Source organism: Cuculus canorus, chromosome 3 (assembly GCF_017976375.1).
Source record: "Cuculus canorus isolate bCucCan1 chromosome 3, bCucCan1.pri, whole genome shotgun sequence".
Taxonomy (NCBI): Eukaryota; Metazoa; Chordata; class Aves; order Cuculiformes; family Cuculidae; genus Cuculus; species Cuculus canorus.
Genome location: NC_071403.1, coordinates 73609356 through 73632102, shown reverse-complemented (window position 1 = coordinate 73632102; position 22747 = coordinate 73609356).

Here is a 22747-nt window from a genome sequence, read left to right as displayed (position 1 = left end):
TAGGACATAGCACCATGATTAAGCTGGTTCTGCTCTGAACTCGCATAACATCTCAGATGCTGAAGTCTCATCACTGATGTTTGTAAGCACTAGTTAGAATTCATAGACCGGTTTGGGTTGCAAGGTACCTCAAAGCTCATCCAGATCCAATTCCCCTGCCATGTGCAGGGACACCTTCCACTGGATCAGCTTGCTCAAAGCCTCATCCAACCTAGCCCTGAACACCTCCAGGGATGGGGCATCCGTGACTTCTCTGGGCAACCTGTGCCATTGCCTCACCACCCTCATGGGAAAACATTTCATCTAAATCTCCCCTCTTTCAGCTAAAACCTTTTCCCCTCATCCTATCCTTTCACTTCCTGAAAAGGGCCTCTCCCCAGCTTTCCTGTCGCCCCCTTTAAGTACTGGAAGGCTGCTTTAATGTCTCCCCTGAGCCCAAACAAACCCAACTTTCTCAGCCTAGGGGGGAAAAAGGCATGAATTTCTTACAGAATCTTGAATTTTGGAGGGGGAAGTTTTTACCAGGCTTGTAGAAAACTATCACCTTGGCATTAAATGGTGTGAACAATAGCATGCACTTCCTTTGCAGAATGCTCAGACAGATAATGTTTCTTCTTTTTCTCTCTCTTTTTTTTTTTCCTTCTTTAAGTGACGTGCAAAGTTTTAGCAGGAGACTTTGTCCTGAGGATCAGGCCTTTGAAGTCTGCAAGACAGGCCAAATGCAGCAGAAGGGAAGAACTGTTATAATTAATTTACAGGAAACTGAAGCTCAAAGATACTAACTTTTTTTCCAGGATCAGGCAGATAGCTGGAACTGTGAATCAGGGTATGGACCTTGAGGGCAAGATGTTCCTTCTGGATTTGTTTGCTTAAATATTGGAAAGGAAATGTTTGTGATCTCTCTATTTGACATAGCAGGAATAGTTCTCCCTTTGCAAATCTCCATGGAAACCCACGATACAGGTTGAAATGGAGACTGCAAAGGAGAAGTAGTGCAGCTCCAGGCTGTTTAAAGAGTTTTCTGCGTGGTAGCATGTCTTGAAAAGGGGATTAGGAACTGTGAATACAGGAAGTGTCTTTGTCAAGGAGTAAAGGCAGAACTTTGATTATTAGTGAAACGTTGTAGCAGCATGACACCTCTCTTGTAGGGTTATCAGATTTTAAAGGTTGAAAAGTAGGACAAATCCAGAAGAATAGTCACTGTCAGAGTAAACCAAATTTGATTAGGGTAGCATAGAGTAGAAATGTAACTGCAAATGTATAATTTATTCTGTATTTTTCTGAATGCCAAACAAAGAGAAAAAGCAGAGGAAGTCTTGACTGATAGACTTTTCATATATGTACAAAATTTGTCTACATAGATGAAGGGTTTGAGTTATGGGAGTTGTCTGGCAAAGTTTCTTCAATATGTTTAGATTGGATATTAGGAAAAATTTCTTTACTGAAAGAGTGATGAAGAATTGAAAGAGGCTGCCAAGGGAAGTGATGGAGTCTCCATCCCTGGAGGTGCTCAAAAAGCATGTAGCTGCTGCTCTTTGGGACACAGTTTAGTTGACATGGTGATAGTGGGCTGATGTTCGGACTGGATGATCTTAGAGGTCTTTTCCAGCCTTAATGATTCTATGATTTTGTGATTCTTCTGGAGTTACAGGACATAAGGGGCAGACTCAGCCTGTTCTAGGTATAAGGCCACAGAGGAGAAATTATGTAATTTTCTAGTGTCTAAGGTTTCAAGCTGGAATTAGTCATTGTGGTCCTTTATATGCCAAAGGAGGTTGGTGTTATTGGTGTTATGCCTTCAGACACTAGTGTTGCTTCCATTCACCAGTATACATCTTCATTTAAATAATAATTTTTAAGTCCTAAGAAATACAGAATTGGACCTTATCTGCTCTAAATTGAGTGTGGAAATTTAGTTTGGTTGTAGTTAATGGTGCTACAAGACTTGAACATATTCATATAGTTTACACATATAAACTACATTATATATCTTCATTGTTATACTACAACTTTTATATTCTGACCATAAAATAATAGCTAATACTGTTATTTGTTTATGTTTATTTTCTTTCTATAAACTTGCAGTTATTTTCTTGTACTGATAAACATTGTTAATTGTAAATGCCTCTTTCCTTTCTGACATAATATTTTGTACTTTCAGTTATTCCTAAGAGCGTTCAGAGTACCAGCTCTGAATTTCCCCTCAAAGATACAGTTTGTATTTATGCAGTGGGCCCAATTTCGCAGTTACTCATGTGTTAAGTGCTTAATATTGCTGTATTTAAAGTCATACCTTCAAGCATTGTTTTTTTAAGGAATAATGTCTTTGTACACACCAAAGCATGCATGAAGTGATAATGAACACAACCACATTAGGAAGCTTAGAAATCACTCTCATTGCAGGAAACTACTTTAAAATATTTTAAGTCCTGTATAAATAACTCTGAATTAGTGAGACTTTTACTGAAGTAGAACTGACATCCTTGCCAGTAATAAAAGGAATCATGACAATCTAATACATTGAATAAGAAATCTGCCCATTATAGTTTAAGAATATGGGACAGACAAGTCCCCCGATAATATATTCACAACCAGCTGTGTAAAAACTTTTTAGGTGACTGTCCCCACTGGGAGGGTGTGCTGGGTGGTGGTGACATTCTGTCCATGTGCGGGTCCATGGCCGCTATGCCCAGCTAGCATACCAGTTAGGCTTAAATATGGCATCACTCCCTGTAAGCTTTGAGAAACAATCTACTGAGGGAAGCTGCTTTGAATTTTGAGGGAGCAGCAGTAGTCTCACTTTCGTGCTTTAGGCACACAGACTGTGCAGTCAGGGGAAAGGACACTCCTACAGAGAGCAAGTGGAGCAGGAGCTAAACACAAATGGCCTGAAATTCCTGTTTGAATCTCTCTCTGTTAGCTGCATGATAAGCCCAGGGAGAGCAAGTCCTGAATTGAGGAGCTGAAGTGGGATGGTGAAATACTCTGCTGCACAGAATCACAGAATGGTTTGGGTAGAAAGGGACATTGAAGCCCATTCAATTCCACCCACTCTGCCCTTGGCAGGGACACTTTCCACTAGATCAGGCTGCCCAAAGCCTCATCCAACCTGGCCTTGAACACCTCCAGGGGTGGGGCATCCACGACTTCCTTGGCCAACCTGTGCCAGTGCCTCACCATCCTCACAGGAAAACATTTCTTTCTTACATCTTATCTAAAGCTCTTTCAGCTTAAAAACATTCCCCCCTTAGGCCCCTTGGTTAAACATAGAATTTCCATCCAAACATCTCAGTGATAGAACAAAATCGTGCAAGCAACTTTACTAGTTCAAGCAAACACACCGGCTGTGTTACAGCCAGAAGCAACCAGGCTTCCAGCTCTGGACAAGGAACCTCCCAAAGCTGCTGCATTCATGTTAGGGTCCTCACAGACTACAAGGGAGATAGAACTCGTGAGCCCTACTCAGCATACCTGACCCAGAATTTGCAGGACTTGCAGTCTCTCACTCAATCCGCTGTCTGCTAGGAAATAACTGAGTTATTCTGTGCTTGCCTTTGCACAGAACAGCTTGAAATTTGACCTCTCATTCAGGAAAGATTTATTTAAGAAGTTGAGAAATGTGAAATTTTCAGGTGGAAATTGTGATGCTGCTTTTCTTGGGAATGCTTTTGGGAACACAGCCTTATTAAGGGAGAAATACAGTCAGGAAAAAACAGACTCTTGGCCTTCTTAATGGACAAACCTGTGGACATTTGCATTAAAAAGTGCTTTCCAGCCTGTACATGAACTTTCTCCTGCCTCAGCTCACTGGTCTTCCTATCTCTTGAGACCTCTTATTCTATGGTTACTCCTTCCCAACAGACAAGACTCCATCAGGACCAGATGGACTTCTCAACCCCTCCATTTTTTTTTTCTTTACAGATGGGTTAGATTGTTTTTGTCTAGTGTTGCAGCTGTTGATAGTTCTCTTTATGGGAAACCTCTTTAGCTTTTTTTCCTGTCTCATGTTGTTTTTGTGGTAACTTGCCCAGAGTGGGAGTTGGAACAAATTAATTTTCCTGAAATGTAGCTATGGGAGGGCTGCACCAGAAGATGAGAAAGAATATGAGAGGATCTCCATTACTGTGTTTATAGCTACCTGTCGCTATTGATCATTAACTAATCTTGCTAGAAGTATGGCTCCAATTTTCTTTTTTCATTGTGGATTAAGCAAGGTTGCCAACACATATTTTTCTCTGTCAGACATTACAGTAAGTATGTAGCACACAAAAGTTTGAAAGCCATCTCAGACTGCTGTTTTTAAAAGGACTTTTGAATGTCTCAATAGGTGATTTCATGCCTACTGGTATTGAAAAATTAGAATTTAACACTTTCAGCTGACTTAAAAATGTGCAAAAGGACATAAAATGTTTGAAAGAATTCAACTGTGTGAAAGTAAAAAAACCCAAACAAGTGGAGAGTGGTGGGGAAAGGGAGATACTTGCTTTGGAAATGGCTTGAATTGCAGCTTTCATTTAGTAAATAATGCATTGTTAAACAATACCAACCCTCACCACCTCACAACCAAAAACCAAATGGCCTCATCTCTCTCCAGGTCAGGCAAGGCTGGATATTTTCTGAGGGCAGCAGTACCCCAAGCTTTTCTACCAACCTGCACTAAGCACTACCATGGTTCACAAGAGGAACAAGCCCAACTCTCTCAACCTGTCCTCGTACACCAGGTGCTTCAGCCCTCAGACCCATCTTGGTGGCCTCCTCTGGATTTCCTTTAACAGATCCATGTCTTTCCTGTGCTGAGGACTGAGAATTAAATGCAGGGATCCAGGTGAGGTCTCGAGAGAGCAGAATAGAGGGGAAGAATCCTCTCCTTTGACCTGTTTGTTTAGAGTTTCTTCTAGGGTTTTTTCTTCAGGGTTTTGGGTTTGATTGATTTTGCTGAACAGCAATAAAAGAGCAGTCCCACTGCCTTCTGATAAAAGAGAATTAATGTGTAGAATTCAGTGAAGTGTTAGCAATCTTTCTGGAGCTATCTTGGTGCAGGACAGCATATGTAAGAAAAATGCAAGTCAAAGATTAGAGAATATACAAAGATGGACCCTGTCCTCACGAAAGAGATAATGTTACAAGTGAGAGAAGATATGAGAAATTATGCAGTTTGCCTGTAAAGCCTAAAGCTTGTAGAGACAAAAACAAATAATGCCAGACTATTGAAAGTTATAGCAAATGCATGGGTTATTTCCCAAGTCCACCTGTAAATTTGGAACAGGCAGTTTCTTTCATATTGCAAAAAAGCATGAGGGAGGCAAGAGTGGCATGAGATCAAAGGGCACTTACAGGATGTTGTACTAGACGAATGAGGGAGAGACAGGCAAGACAGAAAGCAGGATCAAAGGACACTAATAATAAAGGAGCTTTGCTTGCCATCTCCTGTAAAGAAACATGTGAGTCAGCACAAGTTCAGAGAGTATTAAAAGAAAAAAATCTAAAAGGAGATCACTTTAGAAGCAAGCTACATGCATTTCCTGACCACCAGGGAAAGAAATAATTCAATGCGGGCGACATTCATGCACAAGTTTGTTGAGTGCTTGTGCCTTTAGCTTTCAAACTATGTATTAACAAGCCTTTAAGGGAGTAGTCTGGAAGAAGCGGTAGTCTAAAGCAGCAGATGCATTGAATAATGCTCTCCTTACCCAGCTTGGTGGAGCCTTCTCTAGAGTGCTTTGAGTTCAGAGCTGTTCCTAGCTAATGCCCTGCTGTCGGTAAATAGAAATGGTACATGGGTTTATTTTTGTTATTTTGTTTTCCTCTGGGACAATCACAGAAATATTATTAGTCTTGAGTACTTCTGGAAATTAAAGCCAATACTGGCAAGTCCATTGATTACTAGGTGGTGTGCTGTTGAGCGAGTAGTGAAAAGAAGCTTCAGACTGTACTCTAGAAATAAACATAATTAAGGACATCAGACACTTGAGTAGAAAAATTAGGATATTTAGCACTTAAGTTATACTTGTCACCCATCAGTCTCATATGGCTGAGTACATATAATATCCTTTCAGTACCCTCACTGCTGTTTCTCAGCAGCCTGTTTGTGGTGGGTTCTTTGAGGGATGTGTGTAGGGCTATGCCAGAAATCCAGCATAAAGCTGGGAATATAACTCATCTTTGAGAATTGAAAGAGTGTGTGGAAATGAGCCATTTCACACAATTCACAACATCACCTTATACGTAGTCTATAAGGACAATTATTCCAGTGTAGTGTTACAGACTGCCTCTAGAATGAGGAAAGGAAAAGAACCAATGTGGCAATTCTCCCCTGAAACACCAATTTCCATATCCTTATATGCTGGTTCACCTCTCTCGGTTGTAATGCTATTGGGCTCCCTTGTTTTCATCCTTGATCAATGTTCTGGTGCTCTTACATCCCATTTTCTATGCCTGCTTAAATACACTAGTTCCTGTTTTTCAGGTATTACTGTGGCTTCACCCTAGAAATTTCTGCAACTATTTTAGTGAATACTTTTTTTGTTGGAGTCATAGAATCCTAGAATGGTTTGGGTTGGAAGGGATCTTAAAGCCGATCCAGTTCCAACCCCCCTGCCACTGGATCAGGTTGCTCAAAGTCCCATCCAATCTGACCTTGAACACCTCCAGGGATGGGGCAGCCACGACTTCTCTGGTCAAAGTAGTTAGAAGAGAGAAATTTCAATAGTATTGAGAGAAATTTTCTCTCCTCATGTGTTTCCTATGTCAAGCTTAAGACTCTATCTCTATCTTCAACAATTTCCTCTTAGGATTTTATGTAGAAAGTTTAAGAAGCCTGAACTATCAGATTACACAGAAAAAAATTTATTTAATAATAATTCACATTTATAAAAGCATATGCCAAAACTAAGCATTTTTTAGACCTTTTAAAATTGAATTTATTTTTCTGTTTGAACGGCATCCTTCAGTTTGTTGATCCTTATGTCTGGCGATTATTGAAAGATGGAGATGTGTGTAATGCACCTTGCTTGTTTATAGTTCTACCTTTCTAAGGGAAATGAAACTCACTGAATTAAAAATTTTAAGTTTGGATGTAAATTTAAATTTAAGCTCTCAAAATTTTAGCTCACTTTTAGGGCTGTCAGACATGGCGGCAATTAGAATCAAGAATTAAAGACATGGGAATATTTTTAGTCACTGGAGATGTGACAATATATAAGATTTTATGTATTTTATACAATATATGCATTTAATATATAGGAATGCTATAACATATATAAAACATTTTGAAGATGAAAGGAAAGAATTAGAACCCTATTCCCCCTTTACATGGAAATGTTATATAGTGCAGTCTTATATATTGTTATGCCAAAATGGTTGCTTTCTAGAAATTATATTATGAGTAGCTCTCGCCAAGTCATTTAAATTAACAGAGGATAAATGAGCAGAAAAAGTGAAATGAATCATTCCAGTTGCATGTGAATAATTGCAATTAAATTAATAATTCATCCTAAACCCATGGCAGTTTTAAAGTTTTATTGATGTAAGGGGCATTTGTAATTCTTCTGCAGTCTCCTGTGTGTCCATTGGCACTGGATATCAGTCTTCAGTTTTAGTTGTGGCCTGCTACTCAAGCTGTTGTGGTGCTACATCTCTGTGCATCCTGGCCAGAAAGAAGTGAAGCTTATGATCCCCATCCATGGAAACATTCAAGATCAGGTTGGATGGGGCTCTGAGCAATGTGATATAGTGGAAGACGTCCCCGCTCGCTGCTGAACTAATCATTCCTTCCAGTCCAAACTGTTCTATGATTCTATTATACTATGTATGTTCCACAGCATAGAGCATGAACAGAGGAAAGGGTGTCTGGATTTTTCATACTCAGATCATCAGACGATATACACCTTTCGTCTTAAATTCTACCCTCAGGTGCTTTCTATGCTTCTATTTTCTCTGTGACCCTATCTCTGTCATACTAGAGTATGCTGTGACCTTTTGGACCCCATAACTTATTCTGACATGGTCAATTTAGTACTCCTCAAACTGTCCTTTCTTCACCTATGTGGTTTGGATTAGGTTTGTCAGAATTTTAACTGTGATGTTTTAAGAATTGTGTGAAATCTATGCATAATACCAACTTCCCACTGCTGAGTTCTGAATCCTGTTTCTTATAATGTCTGAGCATTACAGTGAGCTTTTGGAGCTTCTGACTCAAAGAACAGAAATCAAACACACTTCCCTCTCTAGCTGGGCACAGCATTGATCTTATTGGCAAGAATTCTAAGGTAGGGTACCACATGTTTCATTTGGAGCGTATGAACTTGAATATTTCTTATTCACACTAGAGATACCTTAAACATCATCCCTTGAAAGACATTAATGCGTCCAGTGTAATCACTGGTGACGCGTCTGTTCCATTTCTGCTGGTCACAACTATAAGTGCGATAAAAATCAGTCAAGAAATAGAAAATCATGCCAAATGTTTTAACAGAGAAATATTTATTTCTACCATGAAATAAACAGAACAAGACACAAGATCTGGTGAAATCAGAAAAGCACATTTTGGCCAGGTTCTGTGTTTGAAGGCAGAAAGCAAATTGAGGTCAGCTAGTTGATATTGCCTGAGGATCTGGCCTTTGGATGAGGCACAATAAAGGAAAAGAATGCATTTAGTACGACTAAACTAGCATTTGTTAAAGTGAATACAGAGGGGAAGTGATAGTACTAGAACTACAAAAGAGATTGAAAACGAACTGTACAAACTAATTGATAGCACATTATCAGCCCAAGCTTACTTTTCATCGTGACCTGACTGGTTAAAGAACATTAAGAGTCTGAGAAAGGCATTTTGAGCAATCATCAGTGAAAAATAAGGGTAAGGAAATATTCCCTAAACAAACAATAACTTTCAAGACAGAAAGTGAATCGGCAGGGAAGAAAGTCCACCTGAAAGCCTGTTAAAATGCAGTTAAAACCAAGCCAAACCCTGAGAATTAGTTACAATAATTAAAACATATATTTTGATGACATACAACACATTTTCACTCCGATTCTCCTTTCTCCTCATTACTACTATAGGTTAAGGATGAAGAAATGTACCTAACAAAACTCAGTCTTCAGCTGAATTGCTCTTCATTTCCTGCTTCTTTACAATATCTGTGTTAGGATCAGAATCATGGAATAGTTTGGGCCAGAAGGGACTTTCAAGATCATTCAGTTCCAACCTCCTTGCCATTGCAGGCACGCTTTCCACTGCATCAGGCTGCTCAAAGCATCATCCACGCTGGCCTTGAACACCTCCAGGGATGGGGCAGACACGACTTCTCTGGGCAACCTGTGCCAGTGCCTTACCACCCTCACAGTAAATAATTTCTTCTTAAAATCTAATCTAATTCTCACCTCTTCCAGTTTAGAAGTCCCTCGTCATTTTTTCTGCAGGCACCCTTTAAGTGCTGGAAAGCTTCATTTTGTCTTTTCAAGTTCCTGATTTTTTGTGCATCCTCACTTGAAATTCATTGTGCTTTTGATAGCAAACTTTGAGCATTGTTGACTGGAAACAACAGCTAATAAATAGAAGCCAACATGAAACCAGTATAAAATGAATAAAGGCCAGAATAGCCATGCCCTCTTCCCAGCAATGCCTTCTCATCAGTTCTTTTTTTGTGATTCCTAATGGCTGAGGATTCACAGTCCCTGCTCTGAGGTTTATGCTCTATTTTTTTACCAGTCTTTGGATTTATGAGTACTGAGAGACCTTCAGTTGTGTGAGAGACCAGCAATCTAATTTTTGGGTTATGGATAGCTCCTTCACTCCCTCTCATACTTCCCCATTTTTGTTAGTGACACCACAGCTTGTACCACAAGGAGCTGGTGTTGAAATCCTCATAATTTTTAAAAATGGGTAGGATTGTTTCCCTTGAAAAGACAAAAATCTTACACTGATTGCTCAAGGAGAACTGAGAGCATTGGAGAAGCGGTCTTGCAATCTTTTCTCAGTGCCTTGTTGTGAAACACTGGAAACACAAGCTAGGCTCTATAAGGAGCTCCTGAGATAATTTCCCTTTTATGCATCCAACTTTACTAGTGTAAACTGATATGTTAAGTAATGGATTTGGTTAATTTGACTGTCAAAATGTTAAATGACATCACATTTATCATCCTATAATTAAATTGTAATCAAGAAAGGTTTAAATCAAGGAGCTGGTTGCTAATACACAGCAAAGGCTTGAGAGTTCAGTTGAATGAAAAGAACTATAATTTCAGTGTATCCATTTCTTCTCCTTTATGCAGCCCATTTGTGTAGCTTGATTATTAACTGCTTCCAAGTCAAACTGAGTGGTTGGGACTGTAACACCAAGTGTATCGTGACACTGTGTCATGATTTCAATCAAACTTCTGGATATCGGGGCAGTAATTTTTTGAAGAAACGATTGGAGTTGCCCTGCAATCAGTTGGAAGTCATTAGAATAAAGCAATACATGGAAACTGTAGTAAAATTAAACAAAAGTAAATTAAGAGCATAAGAAAGATAAAAATGTGAAAAAGGTGTGGATGAAAAGCTCATTGGAAGTCTTACAGAATATTTTCTATTGATGGCAACATGTCATAAGCACTGTGAGATAATTTTGCATTGTTGTATGTGTATAATATTAGCATAACAAAAAAGTATAAGTAGTAATTATACAGCAAAACTCTTGTATAATACTTATCCTTGGCTTTAGATGTGTTTATTCATAAAGATCTTTGCTTTCATGAGTTTCTGTGATAATAATAACAAATAGACCTTGCTTTGTAGGAAAAGAGGTTTATAAACCTTATACCCGAAACAGCACAACAAGAATGATCTCCACAATGCGTTGTCTATATTTGGCCTTCTTTGCTTCCCCTTTCAGGTAGATCTACTAAAAAACTTGTCCTAAAATTTTTAATGACTTGTTTTGTTACAGATTATTTTTAAATAGTTATAAGGTATTAAGCTAGTTCCACCTTTGGAAAGCCTTCAGGTGGGGTTGAAATACTTGTGCTGAAATACTAAAAAGAAGCAACTATTCCCCACACAGGGAGTGTAGAAGAGGCAAGTGAGAAATATAGGCCCAAGGTATAAATTTGTACCTTTTGGGACCGTTTTGTTTTGCTTGTGAAAATTCAGCTGCAATGTTCCTTTGTATTTGTAAGAGCAAATAAACTGTGTGGCTCCCAGGGCAGAAATAATAAATAGGTTGGTCTCAGTGGAAGCCTAAAAGATTGATATTTTAGAGTTCTAGTGACTGAGCACAGGAGGGTCCATTTACAGTAGCAATGCTTTCCACCTTTTCCTTCAAAGGACTTCTCCTGTGGAACCTGACCTCCTCTTAGCTGTGAAGAGTCTTGTGCCCTTTTTGAATCATTGGGCAGGAGGGAATTCCTCCCTTCTTGGTTTTAGTCTTAGTGCTTTAAGAATACTTAATCTACTTCATATTTCCACACTGAATGAATAAACCCCTATTTCCCAATAAAACCTTAGAATCAAAAAGCAAACTTCAGGACATGGATTTTGAACTTGAGTTTACCAAGAATTCCAATAGCTGAATATATTATACATAAATTATAAGTGAAATATGTGATAATTTGGGCAATATTTGGCAAAAAATCTCTAATGGTGGAGGTGAAAAAATGCAAACTGATTAAATACATCTGGTTCAAATGTTAGCGTGAAGACCCCAAGACCTTTTCTGAGATGGGAGTACAATTAGTAGTTAGGAAATCTGCCTTATAAATCTGATGTATCATTGTGGCAGAACTGGATTAGGTCTCAGCTGACATTGATCAGTGCCTGTTTCATGATAGTTAATCCACAAAAAACAGTGAAAGAAGTGACTGGATCATTCTGAACACATGAACTCAGATTTATCTGAGTTACACCACTTCGAGACACTTCTGATAACCCTAGGAATCTTGGTTTATATTCCAATAAAAACTGTTTTTATTAAGAACAAAAAGCCTTTGGGTGTCTTTCAGGATCTCACTGGAGGAGAAGGGCTGGGTACATCAACCTCAGAGGTCTGGCTCTGACTGACTGATGGAGATAAAATGAATTATGCCTCACTGATGGCGTAAGTAAAGGCAGCTAAAGAGCCCATGTGCTGGGTGGGAAGTACAAAAAGCAATGGGTTTTTGGGAAACACAGCAGTAACAGCATTTTGGCTTAGTAGGCTAAAGTGTTTCCAATTAGAAATACATGCAAAGAGGAACAACTGTATCTTAACACTTTGATATAGCATTTAGATCCCTCTGGGAAGGCCTCTTTAAAAACAAAGAAGCATATGGTATGAAGAAAATAATGATAATAAACTTTTAATGGTGTGTGGCACTGGTGGAATGATTTTTCCGTTACCATTAAAAATGTCCTGTCTTTTCATGTCATGAAGCTATTTCTTCTTTCTTCTTCTTTTTGCATGAAGCCTTTTTGCTGCTTTTTAATTGTCTTTATTTACAATAAGAGTTTATGTGCTGCCATCATCCTGACAGCAATAACACGATATGTTCAGCAATTGCTTAAAAAAAAAAAAAAAAATTTCAGTAAAGAAGGTTTGAAATATTTGGAAATACTAGTAAAATTACCCAGAAATTGAAAGAGAACAGCTGGGTTGCTCCTCAGTTGTGGGACTCATTCTATTTTTGTCAACAGAGCAGTGAAGTTAAGAACTGCTCTTTTGAGAAGTTGGACTGATTGAAGATGATGGGCAGACTAGGTCATGAAAGGAATAGAATTTGCAAGAGCACACCTAGTTCACAGTTTTAGGAAGTGATTTTGCAAACTGAACTGAGTTTTTCACATTCTTGGAGCTAAATGATATGCAAGACTACTGATATCCAGTGCGCCATTTCCTCATGGTAGCACAGTCTGAATGGAATTTGTAAGGTTCCAGAGTTCATCTTAGAGCAGGACATATACCCTAATTACATCTACACAATTTAGTTTGGGTACCAGAAGCAGTGCAGCTGCAGCAGCAAGAAGCGTCTTTTCTGTCTGAGAGAGTTGGGCTTTCTTTAGCCTGGAGAAGAGAAGGCTCCAAGGAGACCTCAGAGCAGCCTTCCAGGACTTAAAGGGGCCTAAAAGAAAGCTGGGGAGGGGCTTTCTATCAGGGAGTACAGGGATAGAATGAGGGGGAATGGTTGTAAGCTGAAGGAAGGGAGACTTAGATGAGATCTTAGGAAGAAATATTTTCCTGTGAGGGTGGTGAGGCACTGCCACAGGTTGTCCAGAGAAGTCATGGATACCTTCTTCCTGGAGGTGTTCAAGGCCACGTTGGATGGGGCTTTGAACAACCTGATGCAGTGGAAATTTCCCTGCCTATGGAAGAGACCTTAAAGTTCATACCTGCCATAGACAGGGAGGCTGGAACTGGATGATCTCTAAGGTCCCTTCCAACCCAAACCATTCTATGATGCTACATGCTTTCGAAGAGGCCGGTTGGTTTACAACCGTCTCTGATACCTCAGTATAATATCACTGTTAGTGAGGTAGGTTACTCCCAGGGAAAAGAAGTAGAACTGTTTATATTCGTACCACTATTTGAATACAGTGGTGCAGACTGCTATTCAGCCTCCTCTGAAACTTTTCAGTTTTTCATCTTCATAGCAAGGAAAGGAGAATTGCCAAGGCATTATAAAAATCCAAACACAAGCCACCCCTAATCTCATCAGCCAGAGTTCAACTTAAAGGCCACTTATTAAGTATTTATGGAGCAAAAGCAAACTAGACTCATGCAGAAATTTCAGGAGAGTTGTATGCTAACCTGGTAGGAAATTTCATTGCTAAAGCAATGAATTTCTCTTTTGGAGAAAACCAGGAACGTACACCTTATTTTCAGATTATTTAGATGCAACCCTAACTCCTGTAGTATCTTTAAGTCATCAATAACCCCTGTACATGCCAACTATGACTGTCTGCAGAAAGGAGAGGTTTGTTTTTCCAGCCATTTGTTGTGACACTGTAAGGAAAGAAAGGTAATCACCTCTGTACAGTTTGTAGTAACTGGGATTGTTGCAATAAAGGAAGCTGTTTGATTTTTCTGGCTTTTCACTGTATTCTGTGTAAAAAGGAACATGGAATGCCCTTCTGATAATTCAAAGAGTGACAAGTGCTCTCAGAACCCCATCATGGTCCCAGTGTATCATGTATGCTTTGTGGTTGCTTATGTTTTGAAATTGGATAAAAGCCTTACAAAGCAATATGAAAAGGTACTATGTTTTAAATCAGATGCGAGGAAATAATAAAAGGAAAAAGAAAAAGCTGACATTTTCTAGTTGCCTGGGTTTGGAGTATATGATTGCTCAGTATTCTTAACACTGAATCATCTCATCACTGAATGACGTGTTGCAGGTCACAGCAAAATATACACACATTGCAATATCTCACATTGTTTTTGTCTTCGTAGTATGTAATTTACGAGTTAAAAACATGATTTCAGGGAAAAACAGGCAATTCCACTATTGCTTTTGGGATACAGGTTAAAGAATCTGCATGACACCTACAAGAATATCTGATTCAATGAAATGGTTCATCCTGTCCTGAGTAATTTCTGGGGAGAGTTGTTTGTTAATTAACACTCTGCCTGCCTTAAATTACATTGTCAGTAAGTGGATGTTTTTGGCTTGTTATATTCTTCTGGTGGGTTATTTGTTATAAATACATATCTCCTTCTTTTTGAGAAGGGAATAGTAATTATTCAGGGCTTTATGAAATGCAGTTCTTTTTACTGTAACACCTATAAAGCTGATTTCGTGTCAGCTACTAAGGCCAGTAAACATATTTTACTAAACATTTTGCAGCTATGTCAATAGTGTATTAATTGTGAATGCCATTTACTAGAACATGGCCATTTGTTGTTCTGCAGAAGAACAAGACTCCACACATTGTATTTCTAGAATATACTGATTTTGCCACTTTCTCTCCAGCCCAGGCAGAAGGAGGTTCTCAAGATAAAAGGAAAATTTATAGGGGAATTTTGGCAATGTGCTGCTGTGAGAGTTTAGCAGAAATATATTTGATCTAAGTTACAAGAAAGTAGTAGCGAAATGCAAGTGATCTGGAATTCCTGTTCAGAAAAATTCATCTCTATCAGCTGCATGGTGAGGCCAGGGAGAGCAGGTCTCAGTTTGGGCAGCTGAAGTGGGATGGTGAAATACTCTCCTGCACAGAATCATAGAATGATTTGGGTTAGAAGGGACCTTGAAGCCCATCCAGCTCCAACCCCCCTGCCATGGGCAGGGACACCTTCCGCTGGATTGTGTGGCTCAGAGCCCCATGCAGTGTGGCCTTGAACACCTCCAGGGGTGAGGCATCCACGACTGCCCCAGGAAAACTGTGCCAGTGCCTCACCACCCTCACAGGAAAACATTTCTTCTTAATATCTAGTCTAAATCTCCCCTCTTTCAACTTAAAACTCTTCCCCGTCCTCCTATCCCTGCAATCCCTAATAAAGCCCTTCCTCAGTTTTCCTGTAGCCCCTTTAAGCACTGGAAGGCTGCTAGAAGTTCTCCTCAGAGCTTTCTTTAGTCTGAACAAACTCAACTCTCTAAGCCTGTCCTCGTACAGGAGGTGCTTCAGCCCTGAGATGATCTTGCTGGCCTCCTCTGGACTTGCTCCAGCAGATCCATGTTTTTCCTGTTCTGAGGACTCCAGAACTGCAGGACTCCAGGTGTGGTTCCATAAAAGCAGAATAGAGGGACAGAATCCCTTCCTTTGCTGGTCACACTTCAGGACTCAAATTTCTGACTGCATCGTCAGGGATGATGAACTCAAGGCAGGATGAAGATTTGTGCTATTCCCTATGTATCACATGACAGTGCTGTCATTGCTAGAATACTCTAAGAGTCCACAAATTCCTTTGTCACCTTCCTGTTTTGCAGAGTGGTTGGAAAGGTCTCAGTTTGGCCTCACAAAGCCTTCTGACGTGACAGAGCCCTATGACATTTTGCAGAACAGAGATGCCATTCTTTTCTCAGCCCTGGTGACCAGATCCCGATGTGGCGGTTAGTGTTTTGTGCTGACTACATTGTGACAAGAGGGGAAGCACCAGTAGTGAGCCTTGGAACAAATGGTGGGAAGTGATTTAAGGATAAGACAGTGGAGGAGCTGGAATACTATGTGAGGTGTCTACTGCCACAGAGATTACAATAGTGAAACACTGAGGTAGAGGAAATGAGAGAGTCTAAGTAGCGATTCAAAAACTTTTGTAAATGAGACAGCTGCAAAACTTTAGGTAAATTTTGTGTTTTCCTTGGTTAATGCTGATGTCTGTTGTCCTCCTTAATCTCTACTACAACAGCAATATGCTTCTATTTATTTTTCTTTCTGACTTTCATTTTACATTATAACAATTAGGTTGTAGTAATTAAATTATAATGAAGGAATAGTATATATTTCCAAGAATTCCTTTTTTCTTAACTATTGCCACGTTTCTGAAATGTGAACCCCTCTGTCCTGTACTGCACCCAATCAGATTGTGGGCTGACGTAGTGTTAAAGCCACTGCCTGTGCTCTAGATCTACTGGGGTTTAAGTCTTTTTCTATATACCCAGGCAGGTTTTCCTGCCACCGGAAGACTTCAGATAACTCTGAAGCTGCCTAAATTTGTTAATTACTAATTGTCTCACACTGACTTAAGGTGGAAACCCTCACACTTTAACTTTCTGCAGTTTCTTTTCTGTTTCTCTTTACTCTTTTACCTATGATAGGCTCTTCTGGCAGCACCTCTATTCTTGCAGTCACAGATTTAGATGTCACATTCCCTTCTTCTGATGTCCATGGACAGAAGGAAAAATGACTTTCAGAAGACAAGGTGGCTTACAAGGAGTGTCATTTTGAAACACAGTCACAGACAAGACTGCTAGTAAGAAAGGTGCCTTTGGTGAGTGCAGATGGAGTGATGACTGACCTTCATGGCAAGCCAATGTGCTTTGGTAGCCGTTCCTGATCAGAGTAACCAAACCTTTACTGGTTCTTATGGCCCATATACTACAACTGCTGGGAGAATACTCTACTATTAACTGTTTTGTACATAGGTAAACTGAACTGCAAATCACCTTTTTTTTATTTAAAGTAATGTCAGTAATGACAGGTAATGACAGCCCGTGCAGCAGAACTGACACTGGATGTTTGTTCTGTTTGCCTGAATCCGTGCCCTGCTGTTTTTCATGTGGTATGGATGCTCTTCCGTTCTGCTCTGCACATCCACGTTTGCAGGTGGGCAGCTTCTCCACTGAAGGACATGCAGAGAGGGGCTGGCAAGTCCTTTCTGTATCTTGTGACTTGTCTGTCACCCAGCAAGGCCTTTGTTCTTCTGAACTGCTGTGCAGTTTGTCAGCAAAAAGCAACCTCTTTTCTCTAAGACAGAACAAAAGTCATGCTTTGTTTCAGTTGTCTTGTTCCCCACCCCAGACTATAAAGAATGCCTTCCACAAACCTTTCATGTTTTGGGATTTTAGGATCAAGAATATTTTGTCTATTTTTAGTAAAGACAGAAGACCAGGTTCACAGATTCTTCATGAAACAGAGGTAGAAGTGACTGGCTTTGATTTAGAAGAGATTGTCAGGATTCAGAGAAAAGCTAGGAATATGAACAGACGAAAGGAATAAGAAAAGACTTGTTTATTTTTGTTAGAAGGGAGGTTACAGAAGGGATTCATGATACAACTGCAGATGCATTCATACAGAACTTAATATGAGTCCACTGATTGACAATCCAGCAGGATCCATTAAGTTGCCAGGAAATGAATGGTTTTACTGGTTTTGTATGTGTATCAGATGCTTTGGGAAAGTATTAGTATTGGACCTTGAACCAGCAAAACACATAAGCAATGCCTCTCTTTTCTTTGAGTGGTAAAACCAAGGATATACTGACTGCCTGTATGCTTGTGTAGTTCGTGCGCCGAACTTCTTGACATGAAATTTGTGTACAGAAAAAACTCAATTGGTCATGGAATTGAGAACTGAATTTGAATGTTTCTGGCTCAATGTACAGGTGCAACTGTTTTTCCCTCAAGTGAAATCCTTGCTTGGTCCTTTTCCTCCTGTTGGTATTCATAGTAGTGACTTTCTGTTCTCTGGCTCTAAGGGAAGAGTTGAACTGCCAATTGTAATATATTTTAATTAATTTTTCTTCCTTGCTACATTATTTGTTTTGTATGGTAGGTGGAAATAATATTTTTTTCTAGGTAGTTCTGCATGTTCCAAGACATTTAGTTACTCAGACATGTGCATGGTATGGGTGCATTTTCCTGTTTTGAATCTTTTAACTCTTATTCTTTCCTCCCTCTCTTGAGCCTTTCTCAGTTTCTTTCTTATACTACTTCTTTATTTGTGCAGGGCCCTTCTAATGACAAACCTTTCCAGTTTCCATCCTTTTTTCACCCTTTCTTTACTTCTGTCATTTCTTTTTGCTTCAGGAAGTACCAGCTTCACTTGTCTTCATAAATCAAGTGCCTGTGACCTTATCTACTGATTTTCCACAAACGTATCGTCTGGTTTTGATTTTATTCCAAAAAAGTCTTTTTTCCATGTCCTTGCAGTTTCCCTTATTCTCCTACTTATGCATTATCACGTACTTTTACCTTACCCTGGCTTTTAGCAGGCCATAGTCTGCAGCTTACAAAATTGTGCAAGACAAAGTTTCCAAGCTAAGCAAAGTAATTTTTTTAAAAGTTGTGTTAATTTCACATTACATAGAAAAGCACAGACTTGGAGAGTTTGTAGAAAAAAGCTTTTCATTCAGAAGCATTATAATATCCCAGCAGGATTGTGTATTTTCATCCTCTGTTTTGTGTCTCCCTCCTGTCTTTGTTTGGATGTTGGAGAGCTGAAATACATTTACTTTTCCGGGGAGAAAAAATCACACCATGGAACCCATTAATACTAAGACTGCTACTTAAGTTGTATCAGAACCAGGAAGCTGAGAACTGTTTCCCTTATTAAAGCTAAGTACCACATGTAACCTCCTTTGATCACTGATAATTTTTATCACAAGTCTCCAAATTTCTTCTCCTGTAGGGCAGAGCGATTGCACCAGTTGGCACCAATCTGTAAGCAGGTTAGAGGTGTATAGAGTAGATTAGGAGCACAGGACTGGAGAGGTCACCTGTATTCCTCAGCTGCCTGAACTGGTGCTTCCCCTATCCAGTGTCTCGAGTTAGAGAACCTGTAACAGAAATGGATCAAACCACGTTATAAAAACCATGAGGTTTTGCTGGCATTTCTATTGCTGACAAGTTTTATCTGGAGCTTTCTAAAAAGTACTTTCTAGCCATGGCCAGCCCGCAACTATTTGGTTTTGTCCTTTAGCTCACATTGCTCATTTCCCTCCTGCTCTTGCCTTGCTTTCTCAGTCTGTGGCTAGCAATCTTACTCCCTCTCAGTCTTCATCTTATTTACACTAGGAAAACCAGGTTTTTTTTTCAGTCTGCCCTCAGAACAGGCTTGTCATGCCCCCTGTGCAGGGTTGCCCAGAGAAGTGGTGGCTGCCCTATCCCTGGAGGTGTTCAAGGCCAGGTTGGATGAGACTTTGAGCAGCCTGATCCAGTGGGAGATATTCCTGCCCATGGGCCCCACCTCATTGTATGATTCTGTGATTCTATGATTCTACAATTCTCCTCCCTGCCTGCTAAAGCTTCTGCAATTCCAATTCAGCTGGAGCTGCAGATCCCCAGCATGCACAAACCCCAAGCTTGACTGTAGTGAGGTCAGTTCATTTTTTAAAAGGTGATACTTATAATCACTGAATTTCCATGCTATTAGCATGGATGATACAGAGAGATAATGCCAGTGCTGCCACAGAGACCCAGCAGCATCCTGTCCTTGCTGTTTATTCCCTAGGTATCTGCCAAGTGCCAGTGTCACAAAGGTGGTCTGTCTTTATATATTCCTTCAAGCAAGCAGTTGTTAAAATAACACCAATAGGCATTATAAAATAATCATGAATTATAATGATGCCAGGAGTAGTCTGCCCCTCCATTAGCTCAGCTGGAAGGTAGGATAAATTGTAGTACATTCTAGTTAAGAGTTTAAAGTCAGTGAGGGATATGAGACAGCCCCGCTCTCTGCAGCTGCGTCACACATGGATGTCTGCAAGGCTGTGTCTCTGCTGACTCTCCTGTTTCTCAGGCGATTGGGAGCATTCCCTGTTAAGCTGGTTTTGTGCTGCATTATCAAGGTGGGGGAAGAAAGCAAGCATGCACTTTCATTTCTGTGATCCATGCTGCTAATGGATGCCTCATAGAAAATCCTTTAATAGAAAGAAATGGGCATAATCAGAGAAGCTCTCACAGACATCTCTCGGGGTAATTACCAGCCTTGCTCATCATTATCCCAGGACGTCTGCAAGTAGAAAGAGCTGTTACAAATTCTGTGTTGAGGCAGCAGCTTCACAGGAAACAAAAATATTTGAGAATCAGGACAAATATGCATGCAAAACCATTTCCCCAAGTCCTTTCCACTAAACCAGTCTGTTTTACTTAATGCCCATTGATGGGGATGGTGTGTAGCATTTTTTTCTGAGTGTGTATAAGGTGCTGTGAGGCTCTGTGGTGTTACTTTGATCAGACAAATATCATATGCATTTATTCTGTGCTGTCAGTGGTAGCGAGGCAGCCAGACCCCACCCATATGTCGGCTGGCTATGTATTTTGTTCTGTTTTGGCTGCTAGGATCATGCACAGTAACTCCTATTGACAGCACAGCAAAGCTGCTTCCAAATTAAAAAGAATTTCACATGTTCCTGAAGGAAATATCAAGAAGCACCATCTATGATACTCCAATAAGTGGCTTCCCCCCTGCAGATACTCCACATTTCTCTCATGGGAGAAGTATAGAAGAAGAGCATTTTTCTTATTTTAAGAATTTGCCAGTCATTGTGGAATCATAGAAAAGGGGTGTAGAAGAGCATAGTGAAATCTAATGAGGAATAAAAAACATGCCTCAGCCTGGCAGCATCATGCGTGAGGCCAATAAGGAATGATATGAACACTTCGGTTCATTTGTGCATGCTGGTGAAATGCAGTTATTGTTTTTTCTATAATTTATTTCACAGTTTTGCCTATCTCCTCAGCTGTAATTATCATTCCATTGGGGTTCTGTCTAAGAAAGCAGAACCATCTGGGGAAATCAGCATTGCTTCACTCAGCCTCAACTGGAATTAAAATGATCTGGTGTGAAGATGAAGAAAGAGAAAAAAAATATCTAAAATATCTTGTCTTGGGAATTAACGAGGGCTGTTGACCAACATCTACAGTTTAGTACAAAATAGAAATTTTATTTAATTAGATATTGGAATGTACACTAGCATTACAAAACAGGGAAGGAGAATGCTTGCTCTGATTTTTATGTGGCAGATATGCCATCTTCAAATTGTGGAGCATGTGCAAGTTAATGAAAGCAAATGAATCGTTCCTGCTTATAAAGATGGCAGGATGAGGTCAGCATGTGTTAAAATCAGTGAAATATATTAATTCTCATTCTTAAAATATGACCTCATATTCCAAGGACTGCAGAAATGGAAGACGTGCAGTAAATTAATCCAGCAGCCTTTTACCTCCAGGTCTGAAACCTGCTTAGATCACTGGTTGAAATGAATCCCTGTCTTCATGTGAAGCAAGTCTCCACAGAATATTTATTGACATAAAAAAAACCTGCTTTGGCATCTGGCACAATTTGACATGATTAATTGTTACTGCTCAGAGAGCAGGGAAACAGCTAGAGCGGAGCGCTGTTGTAGTGTCTGGGAGCCTGCACAGTGACTGCTAAGCTCACATTGTTGCTGTCAGGACTATACTTTCCAAAACACACAGGAAGCTCATATTCATAGAATCATAGAATTATAGAATTATAAAACCATAGAATCATAGAATGGTTTAGCTTGGAAGGGACCTTTACAGGTCATCTTGTCCAACCCTGCCCCTGCAGTGAGCAGGGACATCTTTAACTTGATCAGGTCAAGCCCCATCCAATCCTGGACTTGAATGTTTCCAGGGATGGGGACTCTACCACCTCCCTGGGCAACCTGTGCCAGTATTTCACCACCCTCTTTGTAAAAAATATCTTCCTTATACCGTCTCTTAGTAGGAGAGGCTGAGAGAACTGGGATTGTTTGGCCTGGAGAACAGAAGGCTCCAGGAACACCTTATTCTGGCCTTCCAGTACTTGAAGGGAGCTTATAAGAATGATGGAGACACGCTTCTAAGTAGGGCCTGCAGTGATAGGACAGGGGTAGTGGTTTTAAATTAGAAGAAGGTAGATTCATACAAGATATAAGGAAATTTTTTTTTACCCTGGGGGTAGTGAAACACTGGCCCAGGTTGCCCAGAGAGGTGATCAGTGCCCCATCCTTGGAAACATTCAAGGTTGAAACATTCAACCTCATCTGGTGGAAGGTGTCCCTGTTCATTGTAACGGGGCTGGACTGTATGACCTTTAATGGTCCAATCCAACATGAAACTATTCTATGATTCTATGCTTTGTCTCATGAAATTATCAATGCAAAGAACACACCGGCTAAATTATCGAATGATATGAGAACTAAAATCACATCAGGAAACAGTGTGAAAGAATAACTCTCTGAGTGCTGGAGCAAATGAAGCTTGATGTTTTATGAATTTGAATCCAGTGTTTTGATAGGATAGGATTTCCTACAGTATAAATTTTCCTGTTAGAATTTTTCTGTTGTTTCTCCACTGTGCAGATCCTACGATCTCTGTAATGACTTATTTTGTAGCCTGTCCCTTGGTGAGG